General features: G+C 53.8%; 1 protein-coding gene across 16 annotated transcripts in view; it reads left to right on the top strand.

Annotated features, from left to right (window-relative positions):
• Nucleotides 1-5,476: 5,476 nt before the first annotated feature.
• CYRIB (CYFIP related Rac1 interactor B) overlaps nucleotides 5,477-24,310 on the top strand; it is a 143,419-nt gene continuing 124,585 nt past the window's right edge. For 6 of the 16 annotated variants that reach the window (XM_072733928.1, XM_072733929.1, XM_072733916.1 and 3 more), the window contains exon 1: nucleotides 5,711-5,834. The gene's annotated coding sequence lies outside the window, so the exon portion shown is untranslated. Of the gene's footprint in view, nucleotides 5,835-6,061; nucleotides 6,144-24,310 lie in introns of those variants that run through there. The other 10 variants (XM_072733921.1, XM_072733912.1, XM_072733936.1 and 7 more) reach the window with 7 other exon arrangements.

Here is a 24,310-nt window from a genome sequence, read left to right on the forward strand (position 1 = left end):
TCTGAAGGTAACTGCTTTCCAGGGATGCCTCCACGACAGATCACATTTCCTGGCTTTTCAGGAGACTCAGGCTCTGGGTGGTTGGGAAAGGCTGCTCACCCCCTCCCTAGATGACCCCAGGAAATGTGCTGTGTTCTCCAGTGGTAACTCTCACTTTCTAACGTACAGTGACAGTGGCCATACATCCTCCTCTCACCTCCCCGTAGTCGTTGGGAGAGACCCGGAGGCGTGGAGAGGAAGGGGGCCTGGCTCTCCCTGCTTCGGTCCCCTTTGGGCTGCTGACCACACACTGTGTACCAGGCACATGCAAAATTCATTTGTGTAGTTCCAAGTCATCAGAGTCTAGGTGACAGTTTCTAGAGCTCCCCCAAAGATGTCTTTGGCTTGCTTTCCCCCACAGACACATGTTTTGGAAAATTTTGTGTGCCATATAGTGACAACGACAAACTGCCACTGGTTTTGCACGTTCCAGGTGAAATTCTACTTACACGATCCCTTTCAGTCCACACAGCAATGCTGTCTGTGGCGGAGAGGTCACTGCCCCCCATTTTATGAAAGCAGGACACACGAGGCACAGAGAGGCTACTTACTTTCCCCAGGGCCCTGCAGCTGCTCAGAGCTAGGACTTGAACTCAGGCCCCTCAAACTGGGCCCAGAGCTTTTCTACTATGCCACAATCTTTTTCCTGAGACAGAAATTAAGTTATAATAATAATAATATCAAAACTGCATCATTCAATACGAATTCCTCTTACTTTCAATCGGTAAAGAATCATTTACATAAGCTGGCTGCTGGGAAGGAGTTCTAGTACCCAGTTGCTGGGATTTTGACATTCACTTCATTGGTGGCACCCGATTGTGGACATTGTGAAATGTTGAAAATACGCTAATGGCTTTGCTCACCAGTCCCAACCCCACCAGGTTTTCCTTCCTTCCCTCCTTCCTCCCTCACCCCCATTCCTTTTTTAAATTCAGGTGAAAATCTTGTAATCTATAGCTAACCATTTTGAAATGATCAATTGGTGGCATTTATTACATTCACTATGTTGTACAACCATGGCCTCGACTTAGTTCCACAATTTTCATCACCCCGAAAGGAAGTGGGTGTCTGTTAAGCAATTACTGTCCGATTTCCCTGTCCCTGGAAACCATCACTCGCTAGCTTTTGTTTTTGTTTTGTTTTTTTTTAAAGATTTTATTTATTTATTCATGAGAGACACAGAGAGAGAGAGAGAGAGAGAGAGAGAGAGAGAGGCAGAGACACAGGCCGAGGGAGAAGCAGGCTCCATGCAAGGAACCCAATGTGGGACTCGATCCTGGATCCTGGGATCACACCCTGAGCCAAAGGCAGACGCCCAACCACAAAGCCACCCAGGCATCCCACTCGCTAGCTTTTGGAGCCTGCTCTGGGTTCCCAGGTTAAGATGCCTGTTCCAGCCTCGGGGGCCAGTGGAATCCTCCAACCCAAAGGGGCTCTCTGAGCCACCTGCAAGCCCCCTTCCACTTGGCCCTCACGAAATTCCAGGACAGGAGCTCCAGTGGCTTTGGGCTGTGAGTCTCCTCCCTTACGTCTGCTGGTTCTGAATGGCCAGAGGTACAGGAACCCTGACAACGGGGTACGCAAAGTGTCACTGAGTTTGCTTTACCGCGTGGGATGTGGAACTTCCTTAATGGCAAAGTACTAACCAGCAGGACAAACCAGTGCTCTCTCGTCTCCTAACTTCTACCTTCTGTTGCCTTCCACGCGTAATATCATTCACTCTGGTGAAAAGGCAAATGCTCAGCAGGGAAAGGCATATTTTTGAAGGGCTTTTGCATATACGAGGGAAAGAGCCAGCAACTTTGCTTGAAAGATGTGTGGACAGCATGTGCTGTGGGAGAATAGGATTCGGAGATTGCAAGTAAAATGTGCATGCTGTTTTACAGCCTAGAAAGCATTAAAAATTCATGACCTCATATACTCTTCTCAATCACAGAAGATAATGTTTTTATTCCCATTTTACAGATGAGGAAACGAGTCAGAAGGTAAATGATGCCCAAAGCTGCACAGCTGGGAATTGTAGGCTAGCCTTCCCAACCCCCCAAATCAATGCTCCTTACAGGACACCAAATATCATGGACTGAATGTTTGTGCTTCTCCCCGATTCCTATGTTGAAACCTAATCCCCAGTGGGATGGTGGTGGAGGTGGAGCCTTCGGGAGTGATTGGGTCCTGAGGATGGAGCCTTCATAAATGGGATGAGTGCCCTTGTGACAGAGACCCCGGGGGGCTCCCTCCCTTCTTCGGTCACCGTCAGGAGGGCACACCGAAGAAGGCTAGGAACCACAGAGCGGACCCTCCCTCACCAGCCACCAGCGATGGAGGGGCCTTTATCGTGGGCTTCCCAGCCTCCAGAACCATGAGAAATAAATGTCATGCAAGCCACCCAGACTCTGGTGTTTTGTTGCAGCAGCCCCAACAGCCCGAGGCCCTGGGCTTCAACCTGTCACTGCCTGGGTTGATGCCCCAGGGGCACAGAGCAGGCCACTGCAGGGGTGGATCGCAGTAGGTACTTCTCAGGCATTATTATCCCCAGGATATAATGCTTGAATTTGTCAAATCTATCAGGACCTGATTGGGTGAGCAAGATCAGAGGCCCAGAATCATCCTCTTAGCCTCACTGTATCCACTGAGTGGAAACTTGTAAGCACGAGTCGGACTCTTCATCTCGGACATCTCTGAATTCAGTGGAGTGCAGGGTAAGCGTGATCCAGCCCCTGCGCACACCTTCACCTTTTCGTCCCTGCTTCCCAACCCTCTACATTTACCCTCTGTGTTACATTCGCTCCGAACTGTTTGCAGTTCCCAAGCATGCCAGAAAGGTCTTTACCCCTTTGCCTTTCACAATTATTGTGAGGATAATTACAACAATGCTGAGAGGGGCTCTTCTGGGTCTTACTAATGGGTTAGGTTCTACACATGCATTGTTTCATTTAATCCCCCACCACAACCTAATGAAGCCTATTGTCAATCCCATTTAATAAATAAGCAAACTGAGGTTTGGAGTGAAGAGCTGAGCCTTGGAGCCAGACAATCTGGGTTCATGCCCAGCTCCACCGCTAGCTATCTAATTAGTCTGACCTTGGGCAGATTCCAACTCTCTCCCGGCTCTGGTATCTTGCATAACACCGAGCATGATGAACCTGCCTCGTGGGGCTGTTCTGAGAATTAAATTAGATGGGCACAGCGTTTGGCAACCGGTTAGAACTTCAAAAATGTTCGGAATTCTTAATGCCCACTTTGTAAGTGGCCAAGTAAGAAATGGACTCGGCTCAGCTCAGCTTCCAACTCCTCTGCTCCTCATGTTCCTAGTTCAAGACCCAGCTGGGTCACCTCCTCTCCACCAGGGCGAGGTGGCCCACAGGTCCTCTCTTTAGAGATGAGGGCACTGACGCTCAGGTAAGCTTCCACGTGCTTCTTTTTCACTTTGCCCAAATGCCTCTCGGGACTTCTAGGAAGAGTTTAGGATCTCTTCTGCCCTCTCTGGGGCTCCCTCCTTGCCAAGTTGAATAGACACCCTTCCTCCTCGGTCTCCTCTGCACCCTGTCATCTGGGCTGCTTTCCTGCAGATAGAAGGCCGGGAGCCCCTTGCAAGTCCTGTTGGAATCGGATCTTGGGGGGGCGGGGGCGGGGACAGCTCCTAGCACTGGGCCTGGGTAAGAGGAAGGCTTTAGATATCTTTGTAAAAGAAGCCCACCGGTCATCATTAGGGAAGTCAACACTTGATATTATTTGGGCACATCCCAGCCTCCAACTCATCCAGGATAGCTGGAGGTGGAGGGTGGAAGGACACTGAAGGCTTTGGGTGTAACTCTGGCTGCCCTGCTAGAGGTCAGCGGAAAGATACTTTAAAGAACATGGTCTATATTCCCAAGAAATGCGGTGGAATTTCTTTTTTTTTTTTTTTTTCGGTGGAATTTCAAGACAATGATAGGATGGGCTTGGGGGGGGGGGGAGCAAGGCAGAGGGAAGATGGTCAGTGCAGCTCCCCAGGCATGTTGCGCTGTTACATGGGGGAAATGTATTCTGTGCCATTACAGACACTGGGAATGGTGGGGTCTCCCCACCCCCGACGCTGTTCCCATTCAGAGGAGCTTTCTGTCTGGGAATCTCTGTACTAAAAGTCCTTGGAGAGCCGGTCATGATGGCACAGGCGCCCCCACCCTCTCCCCCTGGCCCTGCTTTATTTTTCCCCCTAGCACTTAGCTTCACCAGACACATCAGATATTTACTGGTTGCAGTCCTCCCTGCCTCCCAGGCCAGAATTTTTTTGGGTGCGTGGGTGGGTGTGTGTTCCCAGCCGGGTCCCCCAGGGCCTAGATCAGTCCCCGGCACTTAGTAGGTCCTCAATAAATAATCTGTGGACGGTGGCGGGTGAAGGTTGGGACTCCGCAGCGAGGTGGGCCTGGCGGGCGTCCTGGCGGGGCGCAGGGGAGCGGGGAGCCGAGCCAGGCCAGGACCCTCGCGCTGGAGCTGGGGCCCGGGCGCACAGGCTGTAACCTGGGGTCAGCCCTGCGCCTCCGGGGGCTGGGGTTCCCCCGGTCTGGGCCAGGGGGGGCGTCGGGCGCCCCCCAGCCCTGCTCCCCGCCCCGCCAGCGCGCCCCTGCAGCGGCTCCCCGGCCAGCCCGCAGGGACTCGCCCAAGGTCACCCCGCCGCGGCTCCCCCTGCGCCTCCCGGGGCTGGGGTTCCCCGGGTCTGGGCCAGGGAGGGGGGCGGGGCGTCGAGCGTCCCCTACCTCTGCCCTCCCCGCCCCGCCAGGGCGCCCCCTGCAGCGGCCCCCCCCGCCGGCCCACAGGGACTCGCCCAAGGTCACCCCGCCGCGGCTCCCCCTGCGCCTCCCACGGCTCCCCCTGCGCCTCCCGGGGCTGGGGTTCCCCGCGTCTGGGCCAGGGAGGGGGGGGACCTCTCCCCTCCCCGCCCCGCCAGCGCGCCCCTGCAGCGGCTCCCCCGCCAGCCCGCCGGGACTCGCCCAAGGTCACCCCTCCGTGGCTCCCCCTGCGCCTCCCGCGGCTCCCCCTGTGCCCCCTGGGGCTGGGGTCCCCGGGTCTGGGCCAGGGAGGGGGGCGGGGCGTCGAGCGTCCCCTACCTCTCCCCTCCCCGCCCCGCCAGCGCGCCCCTGCAGCGGCTCCCCCCGCCAGCCCGCAGGGACTCGCCCAAGGTCACTCCTCCGCGGCTCCCCCTGCGCCCCCCGGGGCTGGGGTTCCCGGGCCTGAGCGCCCCCACCCCGGCTCCCCTCCCCGCCCGCGCGCCCCTGCAGCGGCCCCCCCCCCCCCCCCGCCAGCCGCCGGGACTCGCCCAAGGTCACCCCCCGCGCCCCGGCCCCCCGCCGCGGGTTTTGGGGTGGGGGCCGGGTGGGGGCCGGGTGGGGGCCGGCGCGGGGCGGTCCCGGGGCGCCGCGCGCGCTGACGCGGGGCCCGCGGTGCGCGGGGCCGGGGCGCGGGGGGAGGCGGCGCCGGCGAGCGTCGTCCCTTTGTGCGGCGCCCGCGGCTCGGCTGCGCGAAGGTACGCGGCGCTTCCTCTTCCTCCTCGAGGCGCCTCTTCCTTTTATAGTTATTTCTCGCCTGGCGCTCCCCGGGGCGCCGCCGCCGCTCGCTCCTGCTGCCGCTGCCGCTGCCGCTGCCGCCGCGGCGGGGGCCGCTCGCGAACCTGTGGCGGTGACGTGAGACCCGCCGACCCGGAAACGGCGGCGGCGCCGAGGCCCCGAGGCTCCGAGGCTCCGAGGCTCCGAGGCTCCCGCGCTGCAGCGCCCGCGCCCCCGCCCGCGCCCCCGCCCCCGCCCCGCGCCGGCCGCCAGGTAGGTGCCGGGGCCCCGCCGCCCCCCAGCGCGCCCAGCTCGCCCGCGCGCCCCCGGAGCCGCCTGCGCCCGGCGCGGGAGCGGGAGCGGGTGCGGGTGCGGGTGCGGGAGCGGGAGCGGGAGCGGGTGCGGGTGCGGGTGCGGGAGCGGGAGCGGGAGCGGGTGCGGGTGCAGAGGCGCGGGGGCTCGGGGGGCGGGGGCGGGGGCGCACACGCCGCGGGGCCTCCGCCCGGGTGCACGCAGCTGCGGGGAGCGCGCGGCGGGAGGGGGCGCTCGGGGTGGCTCCCCGCCCCCCAGCCCCGGAGCCAGGTGAGGGTGCAGGGTCCGCTCGGGCCCCGCGCACTGCAGCCCCCGGGCAACTTGCACCGGCGGCCGGAGCTGCAGGAGCTGCAGGAGCTGCAGGCGCTTCGAATAGAGGAACTAAGGCGGGGGGGGGGGGGGGGGGGGGGGCTGAGCAAAATCTCCAATGGCCCCAAGACTTCCTCCTGGGGTAACCACCCGCCCGTGTTTAGAGAGCACTTCCTCTTTGCCCTTTATCTTTTTTTCATCATCTTTTTCTTTGCTTTTCTCTTCTTTTTTTTTTTTTTTTTTTTTTTTTTAATGGAAGTTCAGGGCCATCGGGTGGATGCCCTTGCAGCCTGCAGGGCTTTCCTGGGGCTGCGCGCACACAGCGTGGGCCTCGAACCTGAGTGTTGAGGGTGGGAGGAAAGAGGAACCGAGGCCGAGGACTTCCCCGGGCGCAGGAGGGGGCGGCGGCTCGGATCCCCACCCTGCTGCAAGAAATGGAGCCGATGGGGGAGGGGTCGAGCGGGAAGGAGGCACCGCTGGGGAGTGTCACGTGGACTTTGCACCTCTGCTTGATTGCTGGCCCTGCCACCTTCCCAGCTGTGTGACCTTGGACGAGCCGCTTACCCTCCCTGGGTGGTAGAGGCTGTCTGTAAAATGGGTGCTTCCAGGAGGGCCTAGGGAAAGTGAGCGTGGATTTCCTGGCCTGGAGGGGGCGCAGTCATGGAAAGTGTCATTGTCCCTGGCCTCCCCTCCAATTTTTGCATCCCCACCGCCTACACGGGGTCCCTGGCCGGTCCCTGGCCGCATGGGAGGCTCTGGGTAGATATTTGCGAAATGACGACCTGGCTCGTGAATTTTGAGAAATGAGTGGGGGTGGGTCTACATTTTGGCTTCCTTGCCCAGGAACGTCCATCCCACAATCCCCAGAGAGCCACATTTTGCCACCTGGGATCTGTGTAATCCATCCCCTCCCCGAGGCGGATTATCTTGTGAAAATATTGATTCCTTGTGAAAAGGAGCTTAAACTCTGACTTTGAGCCTCTCCTATTCCTGAAAGATTGCATTCTGTGGAAATGAAAAGGAAGCATCATTTTGATTGCCACCGCCAGATGACTGTCCGAGGAGGGTTGCCAGGGCTCGCAGCTGGGCTGTTTTCCCAGACTTGGGGGGGGGGGTGTTCCTGTAAACACGGAGGCAGCTGGGGGAGAGGTGGCTTTCTTCCTCGGAGGGGCGTGCAGGAGTGGTCTTCGGGCCTGAGCTTTCTTCCTGGGGAGGCATGTTGGAGTTCGCATTTTCCAGATCTTGCTAGACTTTTGGCACGGGGTGGAGCAGTGTGTGTGCTGGAGGAGAGACACTGGGTTGGGTTAAGGTGCGGGGTCGGTGGGTGGGGGACCTTGGCAATGGCCTTCAGTTAAAGGTGTCTGCACTTCGCTTTGGTGGGAGATTTTCAAGTAATTTTGGCTTTCCTTGACAGCCGTCCTTTCTATCTCAGCTCCCAAAGCCTTCTGTGCTCCTCTTGTAGGATCTGAGCTGTGGGTTTTTTTTTTTTTTTTCCCATATCCGGAGGGCAGGAGGTGAGCCTGGGTGCTACTATTATTGTAGGAGCAATCGCAGGCACCTTCAGGCACCAGCCGCCCGCAGTTTGACACGTGCAGATGCGTTTTTAAGATGCAGAGACTGGTCACGGTTACCTGCAAAGCAGAGGTTTTATTCTAATTTTACAAGACTTGGAGCGAGTGCGGGACTTGGCCCCCAGACCCTCCTCCGGGAGGTGGTGGGTGCGGGATCCTCACCTGGCTTCCACGCGCAGCCGTGCTCCCCCTCCGCCCCGTGGGCTCTGCTCCCTGGCGGTCCCCTGGCACCTGGCAGGCTGTCCGGCAGGGCCACGGCACATGTCTTGTGACCGATGCACGAGAGCAAGATGCTCTCCCCTCCGCCCTTTACGGAGGTATGGTTGCCTGTCCGCACCTCAAGGGCAGGGCCCTGGCCTGCGGGTGACCTTGACCCTGGCCTGCGCGTGACCTTGAAAGCATTCTTTGGCAGGTCCTCCCCGGTGCATCTCGATTCCCGGGTCTGGAATCCCCATCTCTGACAGCTCTTACTTTGGGATCCAGACACCGTGACAGGAGGGACTCTTGAGAGGATGCCCGTGCCAAGAGATGGTGGCTCAGCGTTGCTGCCACCTCCCCGCGTGCGGGGACCCCTGTCCCGTGGCTCCGGCAGCCTGGGACTTGGCCGTCTTCGGGGAGACCAGCTTCCAGCCCGCGCTGCGCGGGGCCGTGTTGTGTCGGGGACAGATCGGGCTAAAAGCGGGTCCACCTTCCCTGCTCTGGCCAGGTGGCCTTTGGGAGGGCGCTGCAACTGGGGCTACCCGGTCCCCGTCTGCCAACAGGCCAAGTCATCCCCACCCGCCCCTGGGGGTCACTCCCAGGTTCCTGAGCGAGAGGGCAAGACCCACATCCACGCACCCGCTTCTGCCTCCCCCTGCCCATCCGCGGCCGGGGGGTGGTGGTGGTGGTGGTGCTCATGCAGCAGGGTGACCCCCGCAGCCGAGACCCCGGATGAGTGGCAATCATCACGCGTCTCCTCACCTGGAGCTTCTCCAAGGCCAGACCCGGTTCTCGGCTTTAGCTTGACTTGGACCTTCTCCAGAGAAGTAAAATGAGGCGGGAGGGGGACGTGGCTGATTTTATTCTTTCTCACTTTCCCTGTCTGGGACACTTGATACAGGCCCCATAAAGAAAGCATCATTAAGATGGTGTTTTTCATCCATTTCAGAGGGCAAAGGTCTTTTTTTTCCCCCACTTTCTCATCAGGTTAACTCTTGATGTGCTCCGTGGCACTCACAACCTCCTTGTGGACCCCTTCCGGCTCTGCACCAACACCTGAGTCCCTCAGGTTCGCAGATGGACAGAGTTCCTGTTGCTGGGGAATGAAGTTTTTTTTTTTTTCTTTTGAGATTTTAATTATTTATTCATGAGAGGCAAACAGACCTAGGCAGAGGGAGAAGGCAGAGGCTTCCCTGCAGGGAACCCGATGTGGGACTTGATCCCAGGACTTGATCCCAGGGCCGAAGGCAGATGCTCAACTGCTGAGCCACCCAGGTGTCCCGGGAATGGAGTTTTTGATGGGTCTGAAAAGGAGTGCTGGGCCTCACCAGGCCGAAAGCAGGAGAGTAACTGCGTAGCCAAGAATGCATGAGGTCAAGGCAATTACATTTTTCCTGTCATCCTTTTCTACTTGTAGGGGCCGTGTGGGTATATTGCCGGGGTTCCCATCCTGGCTCTGCTGCATCCTAGCCCTGTGACCTTGGGCGAGGTTTGTCCTCTCTCCCTGGGTGTTCAGCATTCACATGAGGGTTGTTGTGAAGATGGACTCTGAGGTCGCGTGGAGGGCCTCCCAGCACCGTGCATGGCACACAGGAGGTGCTCCCCAGTGTAGGTTTCTCTCTCCGCTCCCCCAGCTCTTTCCATCCCTCTCCCTGTCCCATTGTCCTATCCCTCCACTAACAGGGCTCCAGTTCCCACTGGGAATTGATCCCTACGCTGGGAGCTTCTTCCTCCATTCCGGTTCAAGGCTCGATGCTCTCCCAAACCAGTCGTTGACTCTCCAGCATATGGCGCTTCCACTGAATGGGAAGATAAGTGTACCAGAGCTTGTCAAGAAGAGTAAATCAGGGAGTCACTGGAGTTTACGTTCTGTCCCATTGATTTTTTTTTTTCTCCTTTCCAAAGACTTACTAGCTGCCATCTGCTCCGAGGGAAGGAGACATCATGTTCGTAAATATATAAATAATCGAAGTCAATGAGGAGATTTGTTTAAAGAAGTGTGGCTGAGAGTGATATTAATAAATATTTAAGATGATCTGAAACCGTTAGAGGAATTGCAGGGTTTATTAAAAAACTGGAAACATGTTTTGGAAAAGTTGCTTTTTTTTTTTAAGATTTTATTTATTTATTCACGAGAGACAGAGAGAGAGAGGCAGAGGGAGAAGCAGGCTCCATGCAGGGAACCCCGATGTGGGACTCGATCCTGGGTCTCCAGGATCACACCCTGGGGCAAAGGCAGGCGCTAAACTGCTGAGCCACCAGGGCTGCCCTGGAAAAGTTACTTTTCTTTCCAAGTTGATTAAGTGTCAAGAGTAGAGAATGAGGGAAGAGCTTTTTCTGAGCATGGACACAGGGTCCATGAGGGGCAGGTGGCCTGCCTTGTCTCTGCTGTGGGGTGTGGGTTGGCAGCTGGGCAATCATCCGTTTATAGGGGCTGATGGGTGATGAGGATGACAGTAGCCAAATCCACAGAACCAGGGGTAAGGGACCTCAACATTTTTGAGAGCTGCTTGAGCTTCCTTGAGACTCAGTGGCGGGGGAGGGTGGCAGTGGGTAGCACATGCCAGGAATCACCCTAGGGCCTGCACATTTCAGATCCTGTTTGTGAGAGTCCCTGGCAGGTTTCTAGAAGGTTCCTAAGACAAATCTCTTTTGGTTAATGACAGGCCATGTTTTAGTGAGTCCCGCTAAGGCCTACGGGTTGGAAGGCTTCTAGGTGGTCAAAGCCAAGGATGTGGGATGGGTGCAGGTGAGAGCTGGGGGGCATCTGGGAGCAGTGCTTCCCCAATGAGCGTGCCCCCAAATCACTTGGGGGTTCCTTTGCAGATTCTGAGTCAGAGGCTGGGGGTGCACCGAGATTCTGCATTCCTTACTCTTCCCATGGGAAGCTCTGGGCCATGGACCATACTTTGAGTAGGGAGAGCCTGGAGGCCCCCTCTCCCCTCCTTCATTCAGGACTGGACTCACATGGTTGTGACTCTGATAATGAATGACACCCGAGGGCCCTAAGACAGTTGAGAGCTCAGCTAGTGGAAGAGGCAGCCGTGCCCAATGGCCATATGATTAAAAAGGTGGAGGCCTAGGACAGAGTACAGAGAGGACACAGGGGGTGGCAAGAAGAGACCCTCCTTCATCTACCACAAAGCCGATACCCTCTCAACTGTTGAGGCAGGAAGGGAAGAGGTGTGAGCACAACAGGCCTTCACACGTGGTTGTGGGCTGGGAGGATTGAGCAGGAAGCTCAAGCTCAGATGTCAGGTTTTAGGCGTCCAGCACTCTTAATTTAACAGGAGGGAACTGGGACCCAGAAGGGGAAGCATCTTGCCCAAGAAGCCAAATCAGGCCTGGAACCTGTGTCTTAGCCCGGCCTTTTCACATGGCTCCATGGTATCTGCCTGTGAGTGCCTTGGGCCAGGCCTCAGTGCAAGGCAGCCCCAGCCCAGCGGATGGTGCTGGCTGGATGTCCTGCCCCAGCTCAGCGGTGCCAGTGCTGGTGACCTTCCTCCAGCAGAGGACAGAGCACTTAAATCCACGTGAGAAAGAAGGTCCAACACAGGAAAAGTGACAGGTCGAGTTCACATGCCATCAGAGGCTGATGGCCCGCTCCCTACTCCCCCAGCATCCTCTGATGTGGGGAGTACAGCGGGATGCATTTACATGGGGGGGTCAAGGGCGAGAGGAGGCTTGGGCAGCGAGTGCTGCCGTTGCTCATCTGCTTTGGGGAGCCTCATGTGACTGGCTCTGTCTGGCCACCCGGAGCTCTTGGGAATTTAAACCCAGTGCCTGCTCAGCAGACGATGCCACGGCATGGAACTCGAGGAGCCCTGGCCCTGCCATTCACCAGCTGTGTGACCTTGGGCCAGTCCCTCACCTTGCTGAGCCAGGGCTGTCACAGTGAAGCTGGGCTAAGTACACCCGCCTCTCCAGAGGGTTGGAAGGACTCAGGTCATGTGCATGAGAGCTGCTAGCTGGCCTCCTGGTGGAAATGCTCCCCAGAGCACCCCCCCTTCTCCCGGGACCTAGTCACAGGTGAGTGAGAAGTGATTTGTCCAGTGCAAGTTTCGGGCCAGGGCCATCCTCTTGGCAGAGATGCAGGGTATGAATTTCATGGGAAGCGGACGTTTCTTTAAGATAACGTCCGACTGCTGCGGTGGCTTTATGCAAAACCAGACGCTGTGCTTGGGCCCTCGGGGGGGGGGGTCTCCTGTGACAGGGGACGCTGGTGCAGAATGGGGCGGCCCAGGTCAGCCGCGTCTCAGTTTGCAGCCGCTCCCCAGCTGTGGAGTCCTGCAGATTGCACAACCTCCTCTGGCATCACAGCGCCTGTTTTGCAGCTTGTTGTGGCTCTTACATCAGAAAATGTCTGAATGTGCCTGGCTCGCGGCCTGACGTCTGAGAGGTGCTGCAGAAACCCGGTCTGCTCTCCACACAAGCCTCAGGGGCCGGGGCTCGGGGGGAGCAGGCCGAATAACAGAGGCTTTCCCGCGAGTCTCTGCAGGGCCCCCAGCTTTGCTCAAAACCAGAGTTGAAGCAGGATGCAGAAGGCAACGTGGAAGTGAAACTTGGTCAATAACATCCTAAAATGTCTGCTCTGCTCCCCTGAACTCTGGTTTTGCGTACTGCTCTGACCCCCAGAGGCCCCAGAGGCCCCAGAGGCCAGGCTGTGTGCACAAGATCACACGGGCTTGTGAATGAAAGCCGGGTGACGTCTTCCAGTCCTTTCTGAGCAAGCCTTCGTCGCTCTCAGTGTTCAGTTCCCAATGGAGGAGCCGGATCCGTCCTGCTATTCCGTGACTGTGATGAAGCAAGCACCTACTGTGTGCTAGGCCCTGTGATGGGTCTGTGTGGGGGACACAGTGTGTGTCCCGCTGCCACCCACACAGGCCCCTAAGGCCTGTGCCGCTTGAGAAGGAAGGCTTTGTTTCCCTGCGCCAACCCGTGCCCCCGCCACCCAGGAACTGGAGATGCTCTCTGGCTGGGTTTGGGGACAGGATAGCAGGGGCAGTCACTTGACACCAGAGGGGACAGAGCAGCGGGCCGATGGAAGCGGGGCGGGAGAGGAGGCTGAGGCAGCATTTTCCAGCCTTTTGTGCAGGCATTTATGGCCAAGCAAAAGCCTCCCCAAATCGTAAGCCGCCCATGAGCATCATGTTGTGGGTTTAGTGATTTTGTTTTATATTGGTCTCCCCTGAAATGATCACAGCTTTCCCTGTTGAGCATGGATGGTGTATATTTGCATATTTGATTTCTTTCGTTCTCAGGAACTGTGGGAGGCAGGTCATGGTGCCCCCATCTCACAGGTGAGGACGCTGAGAAAACTCCGAGCTAGAAGGAAAGCACACCCCGCCGGCTTCAGGGCCCACCGCTATTTTGACTATCTCTTTCGAGTGAACCTCGATCATAACTCCAGAAATCTCCAAAGGGTGCAGGCTACAAAGAGTAGCCACTGCGGCTGGCCGATGCTGCTGGAAGGGGGTGGTTTCCATGGTAGGCATCTCGGCCACCACCATCGCCGACACTGCCTACTACGAGCGGTCAGCCAAGGAAGGTCAGAAATTATAGCTACTCCTGGAAGTAGATGGATGACTTGGGCTAATTTGAGTGGTGAGGTTTTTTGGTAAATTCAGTGTGAAACTGACTCACACTATTAATACACCTCTTGTTGCATTTGGTCTTGGGATTTGCAGCGTGTCGCGTGGTCTGCGGGCACCCCCACAAGAGAAAGATTTGGGGGGGAGATAGGTACTGTGGGTTCATGCTTTGGAGGGGTTGAATTTGAAAAGAAAATCCAATGTTTGGAAGCTGGTCGTTGTAGCCTTGAGAAAGTCAGCGGATACAGCATTAATACTTCTGCGTGTTCCTCCCATCCATTTTCACTGTGTGAAGTTGCCAGAACATTCTATGCGTGTGTTCCATCTTCCGCAGTATCCCTTTCATCTGACATAACGTGGTGTGCTTCCTGGGCAGAAGGGCCAAGAATCCACATTGTTAATGAGCTCTCTCAGGTGATTCTGGTGCGGAGGTGCCCGTTACAGACCCAGTTAGAGAACCTCCAGGTGCTGTCCTCTCTTGCCCCTGTACCATGCGTTTCTAACTCTGGGCGTGCCAGGGGTGGGGTGGCTGTTCAGATGGAAAGGACATTGAAGATCACCTAGTCCCATCCTTCCCCAGGCTTTTTCGGGGCATGGCTCCCCTAAGAAAGAGACTTGTGAGGTGTGGTTTGGGAGATGGGCAATAAAAGAGGAAGCATCTCCTAGCTGGAGGTGACTGATCTCGGGGTCACCTGCCCAAAGTGCTGAGGAGGTCAGCATCTCAACATAGGGGGAGCTTTGTCTGGGAATCCCACTTGGGCAGTGCCGATTCTCCTCCAACGTGGGAGCTGTGTAGACAACCAGCGGAGGCCCAGAGAGATAATGTGAGTTGCCCAGAGTCACACAGCAGTTTGAGAATCGTCCAGGCCACTCTTTGAAAGAATGAGGGAGCAGGCCAAGGAGAGGAATGCCCTATAAGGGCTGCACAGCCAGCTTGGGACCCAGTGCGAGGGCGGGTTTTCATGCCCAGACAACTTTGTAAAGGTGGTTATAAAGCCAGGGGCCCTCCCCCCAGTGTTTGCCAGCCTGGGAGGCCTGGTTTCCTGTTGTGATCTGAGACTGATTCTCTGCCACTACCTAACAGACGACACATCCCTCACAACCTAAAAGCCCCGAAAGAGAGGAAACCTTACATAGCAGAGTCACATCTCAATCATGACTTTCAGAAGTCAGACAGCATGGTGCAAATGATCTCGGACAGTCTCCCAAATTGTCCCTGAGGGATCGTTTGCATATGCATGATTTTGTGTCTGTGATGCTGTGCGGCAACATGTAGGAGTAAACATGTGGCATAAACAGTAGTGTCCGATGTCCAAAAAACAAACAAACAAAAAAAACCCAAATACAATTCAAATCCAGTAGGCAAAATACACTTTTACACTATTTAAACTTTTATTATTTTTTTTAAGATGTATTCACTTATCAGAGAGAGAGTGGACAGGTGAGTGGGGGGAGGGGCAGAGGAAGAGAGAGAGAATCTCAAGCAGACTCCCCGCTAAGCAGGTAGCCTGACGTGGGGCTCAATCTCACGACCCAGAGATCACAACCTGAGTCAGAACCAATAGTTGGACGCTTAACCAACCAATAATTTATTTAAAAAAAAAAAAAAAAAGGTTAGGTTGCTTGAGTAGAGTTGAATATAGCTGAGTTAAAGTAGCATGTGATATGATTCCATTTATGTTGTCGTGCGTCGGGGACATCTTCAGAACGCACAGTTGTCCTGACCCGGTTGGTGTTGGGCGACATATATTATGTACATAATATATGCATGTGAGTATTCCAGGGGTCTCTCCAGCTTGAGTGTGATTAACTTCGGAGAGACTTTTTTGGTGACCGGCTGTCCTGTGTGTCAGACCTAGTGGATAGGATGGGTCTAGAGAGGCTTGACTTTTTTTTTTTTTTTTTAATGCCACACCTGGGTGGCTCAAGGGTTGAGTGTCTGCCTTTGGCTCAGAGCATGATCCTGGGGTCCTGGAATTGAGTCCTGCATCGGGCTCCCTGCATGCAGCCTGCTTCTCCCTCTGCCTGTGTCTCTGCCTCTCTTCTCTGTATGTTTTATGAATAGATAAGTAAAATCTTTAAAAAAAAAAAAAAAAAAAAAAAGGAAAGTAAAGTCTCTGGTCACAACAGCCCCAAAGTAGGACCTTTATGACTGCCCTTGATGCTGCACATCTGAAGGTTGTGTTTGAATGCCCCCATCTCGAGTTGATCTGAAAGGGCTCCTGGGCCCATGAGGGACCCCAGCCTTGGGAGTTGACCCTGGTCCCCGAGGCACTGCCTCCCAGTGGGACCTTCTCTTTCCCAAGCAGCGTTTCTCAAAGTTTCAGTGGTGAAATGCAGGGGAAGTGTAGAGAAACGACATTTGCATACTTGTGACTTTACCCTAGACCTCCCCCTTGCAGAAATAAATGGGGAGTAAACAAGGTGTGACCTATTTGGAGCATCCCCAGCCCCCCTTCCTCCAGCACCTCCCTTCATGACTAGGAAGGTGGTCAAAACATGCCTCCCACAGGTAAATTGATCTTTGTCTCAAGACCTTGGACACCTAAAACTGAAAGAAAAGGAACCTGATCTTTTGTTCCCCTTCATATTAAGTAGCTGTTGGGATGGGGGGAGGGAGTATTTGGTTCCACTTTGGAGCTAATTCTTATACTTTTATGGAGCTCCCACTCAATAAGGGGGAGTTGAAAAGACCCTGTGAGTGCATGTGCTGATGTGCAGAGGCCGGAATGTTCCAGTAGAGCTCACTGCAGAGAAAACCCAGTGGGTGCCCCTGTCCCCACCCCAATGATGCCTGTGAACAGTGTCACTGGCCTGTGAAGGCACCTGTATCTTTTTGCTGGTGGCCAACTGGGTCCTCCAAAGATCCTTCTAGGAAACCATGGCAATTTATGTCAAGGGCCATGAAGATATTTGGAACATTTGACCCAGTGAACCTATTTCTTGGAAGCTTTCCTAAAGGAGAAATTAAAAATGTGGACAACATGTTGCATAAATACCAGCTCAGGGGGCGCCTGGGGGGCTCAGTTGGGTGAGCGTCTGACTCTTAGTTTCAGCTCAGGTCACCATCTTGGGGTCCTGGGGTCAAGCCCTGCATCAGGCTCTGTGCTCAGCAGGGAGTGTGCTTGTTCCTCTCCTTCTACCCCTCCATCTGCTCATGCCTCCTCTCTCCCTTTCCCTTTATTATTATTTTTTTAAGATTTATTTATTTATTTATCCATGATAGACAGAGAGAGAGAGAGAGAGAGAGAGGCAGAGACACAGGAGGAGGAAGAAGCAGGCTCCATGCAGGGAGCCCAACGTGCGACTCAATCCTGGGTCTCCAGGATCAGGCCCTGCGCCAAAGGCAGGCGCTAAACCTCTGAGCCACCCAGGGATCCCTCCCTTTCCCTTTAAAATAAATAAATCCTAAAAAAAAAAAAAAAAATTAAAGAAGGGATGATCAGTTCAGCTTCTCTTACAATAACATAATAAATTGGAAGTAACCGAAGCGTCTGAAACTTACTAAGTACTCAGATCAGTTATCCTATAGCCATTGAGGTGAGAGCTTAAGAGTCTGGGGGGAAACTGAGAAAACCAGTTACTTTATTCCTATTTATTAGGAAAAAAGATTGGAAGGAAATACACACCAAGATGGCATCCGAGGCTGTGCTGGGGGATATGAATATGGATAAATTTCCTTTCTCTCTTTTATGCATTTTCTGCAACGTGGTTATGATATTACTGGAAGGAAACCTTCTCTCCTCCTGTCTTCTCTGTTCCTGTCTCGTCTCCTGTTTTCTACGAAACCCAGTCCTCTACTGTGTGCAGGGAAAGACAGAAAAACCAATGTTGAGATCACTTTGTAAATAGAATAACAGCAGAGCAGTTAGGCCCAGACATCCCTGGGGTGCAAGTACTAACAGGCCTGATAAGAGACAGAAAGACAGCCCGCAGTTCTGGAGTGCAGTCGCCACCCTGGAGCAGACCCTCCTAGGCTCATGGGGAAGGAGCCACTGATGCCCTTTGATAAAGGAGGTCACCTGAAGTCAGGGGGCCTGTGACTTTTCAAGACTCACTGCCCTTCTTAACTCACTGTCCTGGTTAACAGCTGTTGGGGTCAAGGGCATCTAGGGACACCACTGTGTCAAGTCGTATGGAAATTGCTTTCAGGGCAAGGTAAGGTGAAGGACAGCTGCCCATGAAGAAGAGCAAAAGGTTTTCCAGACGTTTGGGTGTGTAGGTAAGGGCCAGGGCAGGAGTGAGCTGCTGCTTCAGACCCAGGGAGCCGCGGCCCAGCGCCTTCTCAGTGGAAGAGGCAAGCTTCTGTGCGCATCCAGCGAGAGGGGAGTGCCCTTGACCTGCCGCCTGCCTGTGCTCCGTGGCAGGATGCAGGGGGCAGGGAAAGGATGCGTCAGCCTTCTGAGAACCCAGAAGGAGCGGCCCCAGGCACCTCAGCGGGGGGCTGAGCTATAACCGTTTATGGGATTGCAAATTTCCAGACAGTCACTATGGTATTTAAAATGCTGTTCTCTCTCAAGTCCTATGTCTGTCATGCAGCCCACTTGTCATCTCTGCCTGCATTTTGGAGAGGTTCTGCTTAAAAACTCCTTAGCCATTTTTTTTTTAAAGGAAGGCACCGAGCATCAAAAGGTGCCTGGCGCACAGGTGCCAAGTGGATCTTTGATGAATAAGGGTATGAATTAATTTTCTGCTTTGGGTGGCAGAAATCAGAGTGTTTTCTTTTTCTTTCTTTCTTTCTTTCTTTCTTTCTTTCTTTCTTTCTTTTTCTTTCTTTCTTTTCTTCTTTCTTTCTTTCTTTCTTTCTTCTTTCTTTCTTTCTTTCTTTTTCTTTCTTTCTTTTCTTCTTTCTTTCTTTCTTTTTCTTTCTTTCTTTCTTTCTTTCTTTCTTTCTTTCTTTCTTTCTTCTTTCTTTTTTTTAACATTTTATTTATTTGAGAGATAAAGAGAGAGCATGGGCGGGGGAAAGAACAGGGGGAGAGGGAGGAGCAAAATCCTGGCTGTGCAGGGAGCCCGACATGGGGCTTGATCCCCGGACCCTGAGATCATGACCTGAGCCAAAGGCAGATGCTTAAGTGACTGAGCCACCCAGGTGTCCCCAGAGTGTTTTTTAAAAAACGTTCATTTAAAACCCCAGGGTTGGGGCATCTGGGTGGCTCAGTGGTTGAGCATCCGCCTTCGGCCCAGGTCGTGATCCCGGGGTCCTGGGATCGAGTCCCTTGTCAGGCTCCCTGCACAGAGCCTGCTTCTCCCTCTGCCTGTGTCTCTGCCTCTCTCTCTGTGTCTCATGAATAAATAAATAAAATCTTTTTTTAAAAAAGTACATAACAGCCCATGGTTCGTGATCTTTAATGTGCGTGTGTATGGGTTCTCTGTTTAGATATGAAGGGGGACACGGTTTAGCATCTCACACAGATGTTTGTTGAGGGTCCGGAACATCCCTCGTTTTCCCCATTCCCGGCACCCTCTGTCCTCCTGTCAGGCACCTGGCCTGTGCTCCCAGCACCTGGCGGAGGAAGGGGTATGGAGATCGGGCAGGTGTGCTGCCTCCGGTGAGTGAACTTACCTGCTGGGCTGGCCCTGGGCGTCCCCAGCTGAGTCGTGCCTCATCTCCGCGCTGCAGGGTCCAGGGTCCAAGACAGAAAGCCAAGGACCTGAGAGCACAGAGTGGAAAGCTGGCAACAGCAGGGGATTGTGCAGGTGTACCGGGCACCCACAGCCCCTGGTGGGGAGATTGCGGTCAGCTCAGCAGATTCAGGGGAAGGTGGAGCCCTGGGGAAAGGTTGAAGCCTCCGGCCCTGCACGCTTGCACTTCCCTGTGGTCTCGGTTTCGGGCGCTCCCCAGGGGGCCTCTGCTGGGCCCCAGGCCAGCTGTGCCACTGCGTCTAGCCTAGCCGCCACTTGGCCCCTGCCAGCCTCCCACTCTTCACCTGTGGAGTGGCTATCAGGAAGCACTCCTTACCCAGGAGTGAGAGGGGGATATGTTTGTCACCTTCCCACATCCCTGTGCTGATGACCATACCTTGAGGGCCTTGTCACCTTGCCCCCTTCCAGGGGGCTGTGTCTGCTTTGGGGGGTGGGGGTAGGAGGGAGGAGCTTTCGTAGGCCTCTCCTGCTCTCCCCTCCTCTCCCCTCTTTCTTCCCTGTGCCCCCTCCTTCCTGCCCTCCTGCACGCCTTTCTCAGAGCATGGGACAGTTCCTCCGGTAGACTGAATAATTGAGAGCTAACTCTAGGAACAGACGTCTATGAATAGATGTGCTGGAAGAAGGCATTTTTGCCAAGTTTGAGCTGAGTATTGTCAGCACTGAATTAAGATGAGCTTCCTGGCTCTCTGTTCTACTTTGACCAAACTCTAGGTCTTGAATCTTAAAGAAAAAAAGAAAGGAAGATGAGAAAGTCAGAAGGAGGCTTTTATGACAGCAGGTAAAGTCTAATCACAACACTTCCCATCTGTGCAGCGCTTTGTGTCGATGCTGTGGCCTTTGCCAGCAAACATCGCCAAGCCCCGAGACTGGGCCTTGGTCTGTTTCAGCTCCACAGGTCAGGCTCCCTGTAGCCTTGCTCCAGGAGGGTTTGCAGAATGATTGCAGCCCAGAGAGGTTGCGTGATCTGTCTAAGGCCACACAGGTGGTCAGGACCAGAGTTGGAACTGAATTTCTTAGCCGAGCTCTTAAACTCCACTTGGTGGTCTCCTTACGGGTGCATTTCAGGCTGACAGGCAATTCAGAAAGTCAAAGGCACAGAATAAGTAAGGGAAAGAGCATTACTGAGGCCTCATCTCTCCTTTATTCTAAAAGCTGGTATTCATTATAGTCTAAAAATTGGCCTGTTCTCGTGGTGCCCATATAGACTGTCCTCCTCTCTCTGTTCCCTCCTGCCACCCCCTTGTGTGTTTAAGCATCTTCTCATTTGAATGACCCTCTCCGGGTTTCCTCCAAAGCTCCTGGAAGCCACCTGAGGCTGTGTTGTGCAATGAGGGAGAAAGTCAGTGTGCAGTCCGGGGCTTCTCCTGTGGAGCTGAGCGAAGGAAGACACTGGTCCTCCATGAATGAGGACCGTCCTTTCTATTAGATGGTCCCCAAGGTGGGTGTCTTCCCGGCCAGCTGTACCGTCTTGTTCTAGACTTTCCATTTTCTCATCCACAGGAATGGTCTTTCATTCACAAAACGTATCCAGAACCCCTGCTGTGTGCTGGGGACAGTACTCTGGTTTCTGTTCTCACAGTAAATGCCAGCTTGGGGCCCTGTCTTTCTTGGGTCCCTGTACCTTTGGAGTCTACAGACTGCAGGATGCTTTCAGCAGGCTGTGCTGCAGATCAACTTCATGGGAAAGCCTTCTTTTTTTTTTTTTTTTTTTTTTTTTTTTTCATGGGAAAGCCTTCTGCTCCTCTCCCCAATCCCATTTTGGGTCCAGTGAGCAAAACCCTGTCCTCTCTTTTCTTTTCCTTCTTCCCCTCATATGTTCAATAAGTGTGCAGTAAGCATGACCGTGTGCCAGGGTTCGGGGCAGGTGCCCCGAGACAGAGATGAGCAGGACGCAGGCCCAGCTCACAGAGTCCTGGACTGTGGGAGGGGATGGACATGAAAACAAGTCATTGTGTTAATATGCAAACCGTCAAGGTTATAAAAATTGTAAAACTTGGAAAACAATGATACGCATTTTTTCACGGGTGTAATCCTATGTGATAAGAGTATAAAGAAATGCACAGCAGTGATAAACGCCCAATTCAGGCTAGTACTTAATCTCTGGGGAATTGAAGAGATGAATATGATTGGGGTGGGGTACCCAGGGGACTTTGTATGTATTATATTTTGTTCCTTAAGCTGGGTGGTGGGCACAAGAGATGGTTTGATTTAGGGTTATATATATTTTTTGTATATCTTAAATACTGCACAGTAAAAGTTTTTTTATTTTTTACTTTAAAGAATTTATTTGTTTGAGACAGTTAGAGCTAGAGAGAGCACAGGAGCAGGGGCAGAGGGAGAGCGAGAGGGAGAAGCAGACTCTCCATTGAGCAGGGAAGCCTGACATGGGGCTCAAGTCTAGGATCCTAAGATCATATGAGATCATAACCTGAGCCCAAGGCAGACGCTTAACCGACTGAGCCACCCAGGTGCCCCTTGCACAGTAAAACTTTTACTTATGTATTTTTAAAGATTTTATTTATTTATTCATGAGAGACAGAGAGAGAGAGAGAGAGAGAGGCAGAGACACAGGTAGAGAGAGCAGCAGGCTCCATGCAAGGAGCCTGATGTGGGACTTGACCCTGGGTCTCCAGGATCACACCCTGGGCTGAAGGTGGCGCTAAACCACTGAGCCACCCGGGCTGCCCTACAGTAAAACTTATAAAATAGAATTGCAAGCAAGAGGTTATTTGAAGATGCTCACCTGGGAGAGTCTCTAGCCACATTTAGAATTTTCTCCTCTCTGTACATCTGGCTAAGCCCTGTGCTTGGCCACGCTTGCACACTCAGGATGTGTGAAGTGAACTCTGCCTGGAGGGGCCTGGGGAAAGCTTTTTAGAGAAGGTGACAGTTCGAGTTTTGAAGTGCAGTGCTGGGAATAGCATTTCAGACAAAGGGAACAGCGTGTGCAAAAGCAGGCAGGCCCGTGTCCAAGCAACTACAAGGTGTGAATGGGTGGATCAGCTCAGCTTTGGAGCAGTCCTGCCGTGTGTGGTGCTGGTGATCGTTTGTGCTCAGAATGGCTCAGAATCCAGGTATGTCTGGAGTCGACTCAGGATAGACTCTACCCCGGGATTAAAACCAAGTCAGTTTTCAGAGAGTGCCTCAGTGTTATCAGGTTTTGTGAGGGCTGGTGTCAGTCCAAGGAGATTGGCTTCAGCTTCACATGCAGGAAACCGCTGGTAAACTGAGACTCTGATAAAGGAACTGGGCCTGCTGAGTGCAGAAGCTGGTGAGAAAGATCATCTTCGGCAGAGAAGAGCCATTGTGTGCCCTTAAAGACTCACTTGGGAAAGTGCTCCGAAGAGGGGGACGAGGCAGCAGGCCAGTCTCTCTCTGCAATGGCTGGGGGGGTGGGGGGGATAGCATATATTTAAGATTGTTTTCTTTGAAAACATTGCAAAGCCAGCAGAACCCCAGGGAACCAGATTAGAGCAGTGATGCGGAGTTCCATCAGGGCTTAATCAAAGACATTGACTGTTTTCTGGGCCTCACTCATCCCCTCCTCGCTGTTGTCTTTAATTGTGGAAACTTGTTCTTTAGGGTTTCCTTAAGGCGGGCTCCGGGCGGCACCCCTCATTTGCCCACTTTGATCCCTGGGAAGTCACCCACTTCCAGGGGGATCCTCGGGGCTCCAGGCTCCTCTCCATCTTGGCCACCTGCTTTTGAATTCAGGCCAGACTCTCGTCCATACTTCAGAAGAGAGGTGCTCCTCCACAGCCCAGCTTCCTCCCTGGACTGAGGAAGGACATGGTTTGTGGGCAGGTGTCAGTTAGGTGTCTGGTGCAGTGACCACATGAGAATGATGCCTTGGGAAGTGAGGTGACAGTGAATGTTCTGGAAGGAGGCAGCCTCCGCTTCTGACACTTCATGAGGAACACAGGTTTCTCTACCGAAGGCTGTCCTCAGCTGACCTGCAAGTCCATGAATTTTCAAATGCAGTCTTGACAAGCTGTGTGACAACCTAGTGGCAGGAGCGGGGAGGGAAAGCCACATTCGCTGCATGGTCCAGGGGAACTTAGCACGAATCTCTCACCGGGGACCAATTAATTCTGCAGGAAGTTATGGTTTGCATTTTCCCTGGAAACGCAGGCACTGCACACATCCATGGGCCTTGGCCCTCAAAGCATCCTCCCTGCCAGGCTTGTTTAATCACAGCCATGGTTGAAAACTCACAGCATCTTCCCCTGATTTTATTAGCTCGTCTTTACCCACATTTCATCTGCTTTCTCTTAAACACTTCTTTTGGGTTTATAGATCCTGAGTAAACACAGATCCTTGACTTTAATTAGGAAGCCAGCAGCAGCCAGAAGAAGAGCCTCATTCTATCCATGTGTTTTGCACTGTGGATGTGGACAGGAGAATAGAGGGAGGCCGGGGTACCCTAATGGTTATAGAGTGACCTGCGGGTGAAGAGCTACATGCTCTCTCCCCTGCTACAGCAGATCACGCGCCCCCGTTCAGCTCCAGTTAATTCTTGACATTATCTGCTAGGATCACTTGACATTCCCTGCAGTTCATTCACTCATTCACTCCTTCGCCAGGGGGACACCACTTTGCAACACACGGTTTCATGCATTCGCGACTTTCGAGGGCAGCCAGTGATTTTGGCCTGCGTTTGCTCTGCTTCTCTGCCCCTGGGATAGAGCCTAGCGTGGGTGCTCAGTAAATATTTGTTTAATGAATAAATGAGTGCCTGACATTCCATCGTTGGGCATCCTTTTTTTTTTTTTTTTCCTTTTAATCACGGGCCCTGTCTCCTTGTATCTTAAAAAATGCCAGAGGGAAGGTGAGGGCGTAAAATCCCCACCATGAATTGATCACAAGAGGGTGGATGGGATTCTGTGGTTCCTGGGGAGAGGAAGAGCCCAGAAGCGGGCTGGGGGTGTCAAGTGGGTGTGGATTTAGTATGAAGAGAGTGGGGTTAGAGGCCAGCATCCATGCTGTAGGGGACAAACTTCCTGATCTAGAAACAAAGTGGAGAGGTTGATGCCAGATTCTTAACTCACGCTCCCAGGTGTTCATTCTACCCCCATCGTGTGCCACAGTAGAGTAGGCCCTGGGGATACAGTGATGTGTGAGG

This window comes from Vulpes vulpes, chromosome 13 (assembly GCF_048418805.1).
Source record: "Vulpes vulpes isolate BD-2025 chromosome 13, VulVul3, whole genome shotgun sequence".
In the NCBI taxonomy this organism is placed as follows: domain Eukaryota; kingdom Metazoa; phylum Chordata; class Mammalia; order Carnivora; family Canidae; genus Vulpes; species Vulpes vulpes.